Raw genomic sequence first — 16,563 nt, forward strand, 5'->3', positions numbered from 1 at the left:
GTCTTTTCTTTAGGTTCCTACACATATATTGTTAACTTTATATCAACTGAATTAAACGAAATCAAGAGCACACACTTTTAGCCAAAGGCTTTTTAACTGAACTTTGTATTTCTGGATAATAACTTTCATGACTTCTAGTACTATAAATACATGAGCCAACAACTGGAAAGGAGAAATAACAGGAAAAAACAACGACCACTATTTGACCAACTACACACGATTAACCAAAACATAAAAGTAGGAACTAACAACTTTATTTTACAAAACAAAAATGTGCAGCAAGGCTAATTCTCCAACGGTCAGATGATGTGGCATTGATGTTGATTAGCCAACAAACTCCCTCTCAACATCAAGCTTCTTCATTCCCATCATAGAGCTAACTCCATTAACTTTGGTCTCAGTTGAGCTTTCATAACCATGACTGCTACTTGTTGTTTAGTGTCCACATACACCAAATCTATTTCCCCCAACAGAACCTTCTCCCTTACATAATGGTAATGAATTTCAGTATGCTTTGAGTGAGCATGAAAAGTTGGATTACCTGCTAGTTGTATTGCAGACATGGTGTCACAGCGTAACAAAACTTTACTTTCAACATCTTGCTTCAAATAAACTAGCAATTGTTTTATCCAACTGCACTCTTGCGCCGCCATTGCGGCCGCTCTATATTCCGCCTCCGTAGTCGATAACGACACGGTAGGCTGCAGTTTGCTACACCATGACACATGCCCATTCCCAAGTGAAAACACATACCCGGTGGTCGAACGCCGAGTGCTTTGATCCCCGCCATAGTCAGCGTTACAAAACCCGGAGAGTTTAAAACACGGCTCCCTCTTGAACGATAATCTCAGGCCAATGGTTGCCTTCACGGCTTCACATAACGAAGGACCCTTCTAATCGCATGAAGATGAGGACGTCTAGGCTACTGCATAAATCGGCTCAACACACCTACTGAATAGGCCAAATTTGGACGGGTTAGAGTGAGATAAATCAAACTACCCACCATTTTTCGATACATCGTGGCGTCTTCCGACTCCTTTCCTTCATTCAGGTGCAGCTTCGAATTGGGATCCATAGGAGTATAGGCTGGCTTTGAGTCAAGCATACCGAACCGCTGCAATAAATCCACAGTATACTTCTTTTGATGCAACAACGCCCCATCAGTTCATAAGTTAACTCCAAACCCAAAAACCTTTTTAATTTGCCCAAGTCTTTGATTAGAAATCATGTACACAAATTTTCCTTCAACTGATGTATTTCAGTTTTGTCATTCTCTGTGATGATTAAATCATCAACATACACCAATACTATTGCCAACTGAGAATCATAACTCTTAACAAATAAGCTAGCATCAGAGTTAGTACTCGCATATCCGTTATGCATTAAAAATTCAGCCATTTTCCCAACCACGATCTAGGGGATTGCTTGAGACCTTACATGGCTTTCTTGAGTTTACACACAAACTCTGGATGCTTTTGTCTTTCAAAACCCATCGGTTGCATCATATAAATGACATGATCTAACGTACCATATAAAAATGCATTATTGATGTCCATTTGGTATAGTGGCCAACCATTATGGACTGTCGTTGTTAGAAGAACATGTGCCGTAGTAAGCTTAGCTATGGGACTAAAGGTTTCTTCGTAATCGAACCCCTGTTGTTGAGTGAACCCACGAGCAACGAGCCAGGCCTTACATCTTTCCACTGACCCATCGTGCTTCACCTTGTACACCCACTTTCACGTAATCAGTCTCGCTTCAGTTGGTTTAGGCACCAATTCCCAAGTCTCGTTTCTGACTAACGCCTCAATTTCTTCTGTCAAGGCTGTTTTCCAAACTTTTTTTGTTACAGCCCCATCAAACGATTTTGGTTCTTTAATTTCCTCAGCCACAGTTGCTACATAGGAATATCTAGGATCAGTGTTTCTAATACGTGTTGACCTTCGTGGTGACATTACATATGCAGCCCCTTGAGTGAAAACACCCATGCTCCATGGACTCGGATTGGAATTGTTGCCTATTACCTGATTCGGTTCGGATTCTACATCACATGTACTCACAGAAACAGTGTCATCATCACTCATGCCAAAGAATGGAAGACATATCGGGTGTACATCACTTTTGGTTATGTATGGAAGCGCTTCACTTGACTTCGACCACCATGATGATGTTTTATCAAAAACAACGTTCCGTGAGACAAGACATTTTCTCGTAACCGGATCATAACATTTTCACCTTTTCCTTTCATTGTCACATCCAACAAATATGTACCGAGTTGCTTTCTTTTCCAGCTTATGCCTTTGAGAGCTGGGAATAAAAACAAAACATATGCAACCAAAAACTCGGAAATAACTTACATTGGGCTTAGTTTTTAGCAGTTTCTCTAATGGCGAGACAAATTTCATCTGTTGCTCTGGAATTCGATTGATTACATACGCAACAGTTTGCATAGCTTTTGCCCAATATTGCCCAGGAACACTTTTGGAGTGCATCATACTCCCACAAACTTCTGCCAAATGCCAGTTCTTTCGTTCTAAAACACCATTTTGTTGTGGAGTATTAGGACATGTCACCAGCCTTTTAATTTTATACTCGTTCAGGTAATCGGTAAAATCTTGAGATCGGTATTCATCTCCATTGTCCGATCTCAACACTTGAACTATGTGACCTGTTAGTTTTTCAACCTTCAATATGAATGACGTGAACTTGCTTAGTGCCTCTGTCTTCTCCTTCATAATTGATACCCACACAAACCACGAAAAATAATCTATAAAAGTGATCATAAACTTCATACCTCCAATTGAAGTCTACTTCACAGGTCCAAATACATCAATGTGTGTTGGGTCACGATTTGGTTAGACTGACGCATATCAAAAGACCATGACATGATCAAGACAAAAGAGAAATAATCTAGAATAGTCAAAATATTATACAAGATGGAATTTACGGCTTGGAGCATGTAATACCGAAATCCATAGGGATTTCGGTTTGCATGGGTTAGCAATACAGAAATCATGTTGATTTCTGTTTGGGCTTGGTCATTGGGCCTTTTGTAAATGCTAACTATATAAAGCATGTTTAATCATTTTAGGGTTAGTGGTTGTTGAGCAGAACTAGAGATCTCTCTCACACGTTGATAGCTACCACATCAAGAGAGCATAACATTCTGTGTTAATTGGTTTATGTATTTGATGATTTATTGATAATAGAATCGTATGCATTGAAACCATAGTACTTCGTGTTCATTATATTTATATTGTTCTTCTACATCGTTCTTGAATCATCACGGTGTTAGGATTCCTCACTAACATCGTGTTTAGATTGATATCATATTGTAGTGATCCAGATTCGGGACTTACAATTGGTATCAGAGCCTTTTGAACCTTTCAAGGCTCGGTTTGATATCAACGGATTCAAGTTTTTGACTTGTTTGGTGTTAATCGAGTTTTTCCGACGTGGTGTTGATCGGAGAAAAAGGACGAGGCTATTCTTACTCAAAGATTGCCTTATCTTTGGAAACAGTTTAAATCCCACAAAAATAGGTATTTAATTGTTACCAAAATTACTTGGTCAAACTTGCTCCTGGGTGTTCTCGGCAGATTTTCACCGTTTTCGGCCAAAGTTGATCATCTTTGGTTTACAAACAAGAGTCCATTTTGATCGTTTTAGGTCAACTACACTAGTTTCGGCCAGAATACTTAGTTCTCGATCAGAATACTTGGTTCTCAGTCAACACTTCTAGCGAGTTCTCGGTCTAAGTTAGTTCTCGGTCAGAGTTTCAGACAAACCAAACCATAGTTTTCGGTCATACAGAGATCTCGGTCAAGGGTTCTCGGTAAAAAAATGTTTTTTTTGAACAAAATTTTCCTGAATACTCCTTATAAGTAAAAATTTATTTTTGAAAAATTTGGCAAAAATATATATATTTTTTTTGGTGATTTTAGGTGAACTTTTGGCGGGAAAATCGGAAAAAATTTGTTTTGAACAAAATTTTTCCTAGACGCTTCTTTTGAGTGGGACATCTTTCTTGAGAATTTTGGCGATCATATTTTTTCGAAAAATTTTGGCAGGAAAATCATATTAATTCCTTTAATTACTCAATGGACTATCCACAACCCATCTCAATGTTTAGAAGTATTCTTAATCAGTCTGCTCCCTCACAAGTAGTATTTCTGAGTTCGTCTACAGAGGTAAGTTTTCAATCATGTTCTCAATATTGCGTTGATAAAATTAATTTATATAAGCTCCACAATGATAACTTGATTAGAGACACGGAAAGAGCAAATTCTGAAAACTTTAAAATTAAGAAAAATGAAAAAGCATTTTTAGATAAGATGGAAGCACATAAAAAGGATTTTTCTAAGCTTAAATCTGAATTCAGTATAAAATGTTGTCACCACCTAGATGACAAACAGGAAATCGCTGAATTAACTGCTAAACTGGAAGCCTCCAAGTTAGAAATTTTGAATCTAACTAGTATATTTGAAAGGGCTGAAAAAATTCGATGGTTCCAGTAAAGTAGTCAATTTAATGATTAAAAATCAATTATAGTGGAAATAAAACGAAGGTGAGGATATAGGATATAGTCAAGTACCCCCACCATACAATGACAACTATACTAGTCTTCCTCTTACCAAAGAGCAGGAAGAAAAGGTAAAAGACATGAAGTATGGTAAGCAGGTTCAATATGAAATTGTTGGATCAGGATCCCTAGAGGAAATCAAGCCTGTTTTTAAATGTGTGAACAATTTTGATGCTTCTACTTCATATGCAGATATAGTAAATGTTGTTGCTTCTGATAGTAAAGGGGTTCAGGCTAGTGAAAATGAATCTTATTCTAACGTGTCATCAAACTCAGATGACACCACAACACAAAATTGTACTAATAATAATACACAGAATTGTGGCAACAAAGGGAAGGGATATAAGAAATCAGCACAACAAGGAAAATCTCGTCCTCATAGATCCCCCGGATCTCCATGTGTTGATAAATCATTGGGTGCTATTTATATTAAGAGGCAAACATGTTACCACTGTGGCACCCCAGGATATATAGCCAGAAATTGTGTTCATCGTCTATATGTTCCTTATTACAAGCAAAATCAGAAGGCTGCACCAATGGGCAAGAATAATGGAAAAACCTTTCCTAAGAAGGAATTCCAACATGAGGTAAGTGCTTCTGTTGACATTAGAAGAAGGATGAAGGTGTGTTTCGTCTGCGGGAACGGAGGGAATTTGGCAAAGGAGTGTCACTACCGTCCTGTTAATAGACAAGCTCCTCAAGTGAAAGGTAATAGGTTTCCACCAAATCTAGTGGTTAAACAAAATGCTTATTTTACAAAACCACGAGTATCTATACAACGGGTCACAAATACTCAAGGATTCACAGTTAATATGACATGTTTGCGCTCAAATGATTTAGAAACTGTAATAAGAAAAATAAATTTTCAGAAATCAAAGAGTGTTAAGAGCTATGAGAATTCAAATTCGAACTGTTCCACTCCAAAGTCTGTTCTTTCCAACTTCACTAATCCAAGACAGACTTGGAAACTTAAAACTCAGCAAATAGAATCTGTAATAACAAATGATTCTTTTAAAGATGGGAAAGATATGACTTGTCAAGAGGTCACATATGTTGATGTTCAAGGGAACCCCAAGACATTTATGACTTGGGTTCCTATGTCCAACTGATCCCGCTATGCGTGTAGGAACAACCACAAGTTCATTGTTTATTAAATGGGTTGTTCCAGGCACATGACAGGGCAAATATCCATTTTTTAAAAAAAATACTCAAACCATAAAATGGATTATTTGTTGCCTGGACGGGACTTTAGGATGATAGACGTTTTTAATCTGCTATCTAAGTGTGTAGGAACAAATCAGGGAATACATTGCATATTAAAAGGTTTGTTCCAGACATTCAACTCGCAAGGATGCAGAATCCCAAAACAAACTTATTCTTAGGGGGAGATTCTCACAAATGGGAAAATGATGTCTTGAAGATAAAAGGTAACCGTATCACTTTGGTATGAAAGATTGATCAGTCAAAAAGATTGAAAAATTTTAAATATTTAAGAAAATTACAAAAATATGTTCACGTATAGTTTTTCAAGTATAGTGTATTTTGTTTCTCAAAAAAAGGAGAAAATGACTTGAACGTACATGAGAAATGACAGTACATCAGTTGGCTGACTATCACACTTCATCGTATATTATTATTAAATATTACGTTTTGACAATTGAGTCTTTTTTAGGTTAAATTTGTACATAAAAGTTTTCCATTCGGTCAAAATTTTTGCACAAATTTAGGGGAAGAAAATAAAAAATCATCAAAAAGAGTGTGCGTGTGTTCTTATAAAATTAAAGATTTTAAATATGTTTTTACACACTTTCGCTTAAAATTATGTCGGTTGTTTATGTTTGAAGGACATATACTTGTATATGTTTGGTCCTGTCATCTACTCGTAGACTCACAGGATAGCCATTCACCTAAAGACTGAAAGCATCCGGGGCGATTGTAATGTGTTGTGTTTTTTATTCTTTTGCTTAAAATTATGTCGGTTATTCTAAGTTTGAGGGACATGTATTTACATATGTGTTTGGTCCTGTTAACCACTTGTGGATATACGGGATAGCCATTCACCTGAGAACTAAGAGCTACCGGGGCGACTGAGTTTTAAACTGTCTTCTGTAATTTTATGGGAAATGATATGATTATTCAGTTAACAGTTTTTTAGAAGTTTCAAAACATTTTTAAATGAAAATTGATCCAACCTTTGGAAAGTGATAGGTAAATTATTTCTGTGTGCCTAATAGGTGAAGTTATTAAGCTTAAAAGGCACTAGAACAGTCATTGATTTGTATGGTAGCTTTCCATGGTGCATAAAAGTTGAAGTGATATAAACTAAATTTGCTAAACGTACTGTGGAGAGTCATTTTGAAGAAATGTGCATGTCTCCATATACATCTCTCCGAAGGATAGACAGAAAAGCAATTACCCAATCATACATGAGCCCGTTAGTGTTTTGATCACCAAAAATATTATGTTTATAAGTTATTGCTTAAGTTATAAAAAATAAAAATAAAAAAATTATAACATATATATATATATATAAATTGATTATTGTGTTATTAAAAAATTCGTATTTCAAAAGCTTAAAGGGTCCAACTAGAACTACAATGGTGGGGCATTCAAATACGTTCTAAACACTCTGAATGAAAGGCATGTAAGTCCGGATGACTTGTAAGTCCAACGTTCAACCTTAAAGCTTAAATTATTGTTTGTTTATCCTAATAAAAATCTTTTGATCAAGCACTAGGTGGTTGGAGTCAAATTGGGGTGATCTGGGGAAAGCCAAATACGTTTTGAGAAGAGATAGGAGGCATCACAGGTCCATGAGTGATGTCCAACTAAGCTTTATGCCGAACTGAACCTAATTCATATCACTGATGCAATGAAAATCATGCTAAGTTCGTTATACCTGCTATCAACCTGTTTATTTATGTCATAATAACGCGTTGTAACAACACCTTAAACAATTTGATTCCATGTTCGTATCTTTTCATATACAGCCGGCGTTTTTATCAAAACTGAAATTTGATCCCTAATTAGCTAAATTACAAGAAGACCGGGTGATTAAATTTGTTTTATTTGTTGTTTTTAGTTTTATTTTATTTCATTTATTTTATTTTTACTTCTTGATTACTCTTTTCGAAACAAATGTGTTAAGAAATCATTTCAAAATTTGTCTTCAGCTAATGAAATATGATATCGGTTATTGTGTTGTAGTTGGTTTAGCTGGTATGATCCCATTTCAAGTCTTTTCAAGAAAATCATAAAAATCAGAAAAATAAAAAATTAAAAAAAATATGTCTGTCTTATTTTTTTTTATTTAATTGTTTTCAAAATATTTTGGTTGTTCTTTCTATCAAAGTTGATTGTTCTTTCAAGACTGATATCTTGCAACGGAAACATATGAAGTATCTGAGATTCACATTGGATGATACTGTCAATAAAGGGGAGCTGGTAGACTATTGGATGCAGATGCTGAAGTTGCTGATCATGTTCAAGGGGAGATGGTAGAGTATTCGATGTAGATGCTGAAGTTGCTGATCATGTTCAAGTAAAGATTCTGAAGGTTCTGAAAGCATCAGTCTAAGGGGGAGATTGTTGGGTCACGATTTGGTTAGACTGACACATATCAAAAGACCATGACATGATCAAGAAAAAAGAGAAATAATCTAGAAGAGTCAAAGTATTATACAAGATGGAATTTACGGCTTGGAGCATGTAATAACGAAATCCATAGGGATTTCGGTTTGCATGGGTTAGCAATACAGAAATCATGTTGATTTCTATTTGGGCTTAGTTGGGCTTGGTCATTGGGTCTCTTGTAAATGCTAACTATATAAAGCATGTTTAATCATTTTAGGGTTAGTGGTTGTTGAGCAGAACTAGAGATCTCTCACACACGTTGATAGCTACCACATCTAGAGAGCATAACATTCTGTGTGAATTGGTTTATGTATTTGACGATTTATTGATAATAGAATCGTATGCAATGAAACCATAGTACTTCGTGTTCATTATATTTATATTGTTCTTCTACACTGTTCTTGAATCATCATGGTGTTAGGATTCCGCACTAACATCTTGTTTGGGTTGATATCATATTGTCGTGATCCAGATTCGGGACTTACAATGTGTATTAACTCCAAGGGTTTTTTTGTTTTGTAATTTGAAGAGTGGAACTCCAATTGATGAGCTTTACCGAACTGACATCCAATGCATACCACATCCTTGACTACCGGCAAATTAGGAAGCCCTGCAACTAATTGTTAGTCATCATTAAATCCAGTTTGGAATAACTCACATGCCCTAATCATGTGTGCCATAGGTTGAAACTCTGAGTGTTCTTTGTCTTTTCAATGTGGGTTGCTTCAGCTGAGAGTACATAAACTAAATCTCGTCTTTGACCACTCAGAAATGGAATAAAGGGGGTCTCGAACTCTTCAAAGACTTTTACTTCTTCGGGTCCAAACAACACATATTTTCCGGTCGAAGTCACTTGTATAACTGAGAACAGGTTCTTCCCCATCCTAGGGACATGAAAGAATTTTTCCAATGTTACTTCGTTTTGATCAGAATTAGTGGGAAATATTACATCCCCGACGTGGGCAATTGAGTAGCGAGAATCGTCGGCAATCACCACCACTTGGTTGTCGTCATATCTGACCGGATTAGTCAACCGGATCTTCTCTCCGGTCATATGGTTAGAGCAACCGGAATCCACAATCCAGTCGTCTAACCGATTTGTTTTGTTTTTCATTGATGCAACAGCTTGTGGAGTCATTTGGTTCTCTTTCACAATATCCACATGGGTCTTGTCGATCTAGGATTTTGAATTAATAACACGACTTGTTACTTGGGCTTCACATGGACTACTATTCTCCCCAATTACTTGAGGCACGTAGGCATTCGCTTCCCATCCTTCTTCCTCCTGAGTTGTCGCCATATTCCTTTCTTCGTTGGCCTGATCACAGTACTTTGCCATATGTCCCCTCCTTCCACATTTATGGCATTTAAAGGGGAATCTTTTATCTTGGTTTCTTTGCTTCTAAGTTCCGGATCCTTCTCCCTTCTCATATGCTTTAGTGCCTTTCATATTATCTGACCGTTTGAATTTGTCGTGATTACGTCCAGAATAATACTTCGTTTGTTCTTGTATTTTGACTTCTCAACATACAAGGATCCTTCTTCTTTCTTCACTTAAACTCCAGCAAATTGATTGACTAGGGACTCTTGGCTTGCACGAAGATTTTTGAACTCCAATATTGACGGCTGAGTAGGCTAGCCTTGAACTACAGCAACGAAGCTATGGTACTAAGTCTTGAGCCCATGGATGATTATTGTTTAATCCTTGCATTACCAATCTTTGCCTCAGAGTCCGGATCTCCTATTTCACGGCATAGTGATTTCACTTTGAGAAAGTATTGTGAAAGGGACATGTCTTTCTAGTTAATTGACAAAAGCTCATTCTCTAAGTGTTGTAGCCGAGCATCGTTCTTCTTTGGCAGTAACAACTCCAAGGTATCCCAAGCTTCCTTTAGACTGGATGAATCCTTGATGTGATCAAGCAAATCAAAATCATCTTCCACCGTCGTCTTCAGAATGAACAAGGCTTTACCAGCCTTTATTCTCCGCTTTCTCAAGGCTCCATCTTGTGTCTCTCTTACATGTTGCAAGGTGTTGTTTCCCCGAACCACATCCCGCAAATCTTGGCCCTGTAAATAAGAACTTAAACAGGTAGACCATGACTTGTAGTTTTGATGGTTTAACTTCTTGACTCCTCCTACCAGCTACAATTCCGACATCTTGAGAGTGGCTTTGATATCACCCGTTAACTTTATATCAAGTGAATCAAAAGAAATCAAGAGCACACACTTTTAGTCAAAGGCTCTTTAACTGAACTTTTTATTTCTAGATAATAACAGTTCATGACTTCTAGTACTATAAATACATGAGCCAACAACTGAAAAGAAGAAATAACAGGAAAAAGCAACGGCCACTATTTGACCAACTACAAACGATTAACCAAAACATAAAAGTAGGAACTAACAACTTTATTTAACAAAATAAAAACATGCAGCAAGACTAATTCTCCAACGGTCAGATGATGTGGCATTGATGTTGATTAGCCAACATAAATAAAGGAAAGATGTAGCTAATTCTTGATAATGTTTAAGTTTAGCTTAGTCTGTGCTTCTTAATTATTGAAACAATTAGTGGCATCGGCCTAAGTTTGTTTCCACACCGGAATATTTGATCACATAATTGTTTATCAGAGATTAAGAAAACAATGTTTACAAATGAAGCTATCAACTTCAATAATATATTAGCCATCCACCATAACGTACAAGAGGTCAATTTTTCTTGGGGTATAAGATAGAAATGTCTCAAAGTTTAAGGTGATTGGGGTCCTGTATTCAAATCAAAGGGGTCTACTGGAGATATTTTCTTACTGTGGTAATGTCAACGGTCAACGCAAGTCAAGCATGGCTTGCATGATTGGTACTCATTATTAGCCGATCAAGCATGCTTCACTTTAACCTATTTATAATTTGATTACTTTTGCTGGCATGCATGCTAACTATGATTATCGTGACTCATCTGTTTTATTTTTATTTTCCTTTTATAAAAGTTACACTTTGATTTATTGTATAAGTTAATAATTGAGAAGACTCAGATTAACCCGTTATGTAATTTAGCAAACCCCAATAAATTTTCTTTGTGTGCTTTATATAAAATACTTAAGAGGTTTTAATTAATGACATGGTAAACAATATGAGAAATAGTCAATTTTTTGGGTCGACTAATATAGTACCAACCTAAACATGACGCTTTAAAATGGGTAAACCCGAACACGATTCGTAAAATATATGGGCTGGCCGGTAAATTTGATTGATTTTGTGTGATTCTAAAGTAGTTCGATTTTGAGAGGGTTATTCAAATAATAAATAACTTCTAAAGTACGATATTCTTATTTTAAATTTTCATTAATTTGTTTATTTGTTCATAAAAGCTAATTTCTCTTGTAACCAACCCAAAGGCCTAATTTTTTTGTTTATGATCGATTTAACTATGATAAAATAGATATATACCTTGCTTATATTTCTAACCCATATAGGCCCAAAGAAGAAGCACTCTAGCGCGGATAACGGATGACACCTACCAATAGCCCAAGCGTTCAAACCAACCCTTGTGATGTCACCGAAACGAAGAGGCCATCTTTATAGGCCCTAAGTGATCCATAAATTGTGAGTGAGCTTTTGGGGAGTAAAGATCAAGAATAAAATACCAACCGCAACAAGGAAAGACACCGAGGTTCTTTTCGTGTTGGTGATAGTAACTCGTCCTTTTTTATTCAACAACCGATCCTTCACCGTTCTTAAGCTAAATATATTAACTCAAACTTGTTAATTGGGTATGAGAGATAATAAACGATTCTACATGTGTCTTAAAACGATTGATATCTTTGACACAAATAAATAGTTATTAAAGACAAGTTTGGGTTCACCAGTTACAAAGTTTGTATAATGTTTTGTAAATTTAAGTTTATTAAAATTTACCACCTACACCTTTTATGCTATTAAGTTATAATTATATATTTCTACATATCAACTTAATACACGAAAATAAAAACGAGGAAGACAAAACAAGAAATTATGTTAAAATATATGGATTGTTATTGTATTTTTTTTAATATTATTTTTGTTATACATGCATTTAGTTATAGTTAACTTCAAATATTTCAAATTTCCGATCATTGTTCAAAGTTCAAACTACATTTAGATGGTGACTGAGGATACAAAAATATAAAGTATAATAAAAATGAGAAGGGTGAGAATAAATCTAATCTATTTATCTTAAATTTGGATGGTATAGATTAATTTAAAAATAAAAATTGATAAAAAGAGCATGAAGATAATAACTTACTTATGATGTCTTACATTCTCCATATGCAAGACATGTCAATTCCTCATCATTTTAAAACGTCTATAATTTTTTCATACGACATTTTTTTAGAATTTTTTTACAATAATAACAAACGTTTTATCTTTAATATGAATATCATATTATTATAGTGAGTTTTTTTATATTGTGTTATTTGATTGTCCTTTGTGTTTTTTAATTGAGTTTTTCTATGCATTGAGTTAACGATTTTGGTCATTGTGTTTTTCAATTGATACTCATATTAAAGTTAAAAATTAAAATAAAGATTACGTCATTGTGTCTTTTATTCGTCATTGTGTATTTATGATCAACATTTGTCTTTCTATTTATCATTGTGTTTTAGTCATTGTGATCAGCATTTACTTAAGTTGAGAAAAATAGTATTATGTTTATTGTGTATTACGTTCAAGTCATTATGTAATATGTAGATTTCATTGTGTTTTACGTTTCAGGTCATTGTGTTATATGTATTTACCATTCTATCTTACATTTTTGACCATTGTGTTATATGTATTCATTATCATGTTTTACGTTTCACGTTATTGTGGAATACGTATTCATCATTGTGTTTTATGTATTAGATAATTTGTTGGTATTTTTCATTATATTTACATATTATTACACAACGGTGTTATTAGTATTTAAAAAAACACAATGGCGAAATAAAACACATTGACAAACAGAAAGACACAAAGACGAAAAAAGACACAATGGTAAACAAAAAGACACAATGACGTAATTTATTTTTATTTTTATATATCATAATTATACTCATATTAAAGATAAAAACGCTTGTTATTATGGTAAAAAAAATTTAAAAAAGTATATGAAAAAGTTATAAACATTTAAAAATGATAAGGGAATTAACATGTGGAGAGATAAAATGTTTACTATTACTTTTATATAATTTTTCTTTTAATCTCTACTTTACACATGTCAACTAATTATAGATTCTTACACTTCTCATTTTTATATGTTTTTATAGAATAATTCAACCCTTTGTGAATTTCTGATTTATTGATAAAATTGGTTTGAACAATATTGGGATGCTAAATTGCTACACGCTAAATCTGTGATTTATATGTTTAAATTGGGCTCATCATGGGCTAAATTAAACTAAGGTACTAAAATATGAAAATCAAATTGGTTTTAAAAATAACTGGTAGGGTTGGCCGGTGAGATGTGACGTCGATTTTATGTATGTATATTTGCAATTTGACATATCTATACTATATATAATGCATTAGTGAAGGACCTCTTGAATTTTAAGAGGTACAATCACTATTACTTTAATTATAATTACTAATGCAATCAATTTTGAAAATCTAGGAGTAATATAATCTTTGGTTACTATGGTCATGTACGGTTAAGTTTTAACAATTTAGTTTGTTTCAAACTTACAATTATGGTCCTTAAAGTTAAGAGTAAGTTTTGCTAACTTCTTAAATAGTTACATATTAACCCTCTTATTATAAACCAACAACCCCACAAAGTATTAATGACAATTAATTTTTTTACATGTTAATATTTTTATAAAAAAATTACGTCATAAAAACGAATATTTTATTATCTTTAAATTGAGTATGATATTGCTATACTTTTTAAAATTTTAAAAGATAACATGTTACGTGACATGTAATTAGGCCGCAACGGGTCTGGTGGGCTTGGGTCATGTTTCAGACCGAGTTACCCGTTCACCGACGAATTGTTACATGTCCTACGCAGCATTACATGCATACTATAGTCAGGCTGCGTGCGTACTATAGTGAGGTCACCGCTTATGCGATCGATGTCGTGTTTGAGCGTGTACCTCGCAGCATCGTGCGGGCACCAAGCTAGTTACTAATGGTATATAAGATTTTTTTTCTCACACGTTTCTAATAAATCTTATCGAAATCGGAGTTTTATTCAAAAATAATATACTTGTTGGTATCATAAACGATATATGTTAGATAACTAGATTGTAGCGCGTCTTGCAAAAAACATATTTAGCTAATTTTTCAACAAAGTAGAGAGAAGCTTCACAAAATCATTTCCCCATATCACTACTTTCTTGTATTTCCACAAATATTAAAACACTGAAAAAGCCTATTACTATCACGGGTGTGCGAGTCATTTATGGCAATATATGCTAGCTCGTCTATTATAGCCTGAGGCACATAGCTCTTTTAAAGGAGACTCGAATGTTCTGAGGGGCCTGTGTTAAATATGAAGTCACATCCATCATTTAACATTATCGAAGACAATAGGTTAGATCACTTTTACTTTTGTGTAATGTTTATTTATATTTCTTGTAATTCGTTTATACATTTTAATTTTTTTTATGAGACTAAAAGGGGTATTTTATTACTTTACTATTATTTTTTCCTTTTTATAAGAAATTGTATCAAATAGTAATCATGGAAAGGCTTGGAAAACCCTCACTCCCCCTTTTTAAAAAAAGAAGCACTGCTCTTTCTCTGGTGAGAAAGTCGTAGGTGAAAGCCTCAAATCAGGTTGTTTCCTTTTCATATAATTTATTAAAGAGTTAACTTTGTCACCAGTATATCTTACAACACCACCACAACGAGTTATGTCATTGCTATTCATCATGTGACCTTCACCTTGTCTATATATATATAGTATATACCTTTCTTTTGTAATGAGTCGCAACAATATTTTGTAAAATATTGCAAGCGTATATTTTCTTTTACTTTGTGTAGTAAATAAATCCGGTCCGAAAACAAAGCTACTCTAGCTAATATTTTCAACATTTGGTTGAACTAACACTTCAGAGCATGACTATATGTTTCTATCATAACTTGTTGCCATAAAAAGACATAAAGTTGGAGATCTTCCCTTGACGTGTGGTTTGACATTTGTGGTTCCCGTTGACTTTCATATGACTTCTTTTTCCACCAAACTTTGTTTACTTTGACTCTCTATTCTTTTCAAGATTTTACCATCAGACCTCTCTTTTCCGGGTAAACCTACCCAATAAAAATTATACCATTTGTGCTTTTCCATTTTCAGCGTTTTACACGTATGGGTGGGGTTTTGCCATTTGTGCTTTCTTACATGTACGTCAACAATAAAGTTAACATATTTCTACTTACGTATGTTATTGTATCTATATATGTACTATTTGTTTATTACTATATGCATATTTGACATCAACAGTAGCGGGTTTTTGATAGCTTTTAAGGGTTTCTCGGGTCATTTAGCTATTTGATTGGTTTTAGGGATGTTAGGTCTTTCGGGGACGTTGTTTTGGACGGACGGTGGCAGAAGAGGTTCTTTTTTTTCCCTCTCCTCCCCCCCTCTCCCCTTTCGTTTTTTCGCTTGTTTTGTTATTTTCCTGGCCGATTGTCCTAATAAATCAAAAGTTAACAAGTTTACAACTAATTTACCATGACTTACAAGAAAACAATCTATAATGGGTAATAAATTGTGTGAAAATATATATAATTGTGTGCACATCAGTTGTTCGTCTACGAGAGCTGCATGGTTTTGAATACGTTCCACACATCGAAGTGATCCTTCAAGCAAAATCATATTTCCTTTGCCGCTGGAGTAAGCCTTGAATTGATTAAAACCTACCACAAAGTGGATTCCGAAGCTGCCATTTAATTAAGCTTGAATGGTTAGTGAATCTCGGGTGATGGCGATTACGATTGAAAATCGTGTTTCCTTTCCACAAAGCAAAGATATCAAAATTTGTTAAGCGTTTGGGACCCATAACGAAAAGAAAAATTGTTATGTTAATGTAACTAACGTTCTTATAAATCTAAGTTAAATTGTTAAGAAATATTATTTTGTAATAATTATTAAACCATTCTAAATTGTTTATACAATGTCATCAAACCCCGAAATCACTAAACGAGTCCTAGGCATCCCAAATCTATTACATATCTTGTTTCATTTAGACTTGTTATTTATTCTAGCATATTTATATATTTTTTAGGATAAACTGCCGTGTTTCTCCGCTTTGCTTATTTCAGTTCGCCTTAGTCCAATTCTCTACCACTTTCATTTAGACTTGAGCGTTTTTTGTATTTTGGTTTTTGAGC

Source organism: Bidens hawaiensis, unplaced genomic scaffold (genome assembly GCF_021521415.1).
Source record: "Bidens hawaiensis isolate Kalapana, Puna unplaced genomic scaffold, B.hawaiensis_p1.1 tig00003698_1, whole genome shotgun sequence".
Taxonomy (NCBI): domain Eukaryota; kingdom Viridiplantae; phylum Streptophyta; class Magnoliopsida; order Asterales; family Asteraceae; genus Bidens; species Bidens hawaiensis.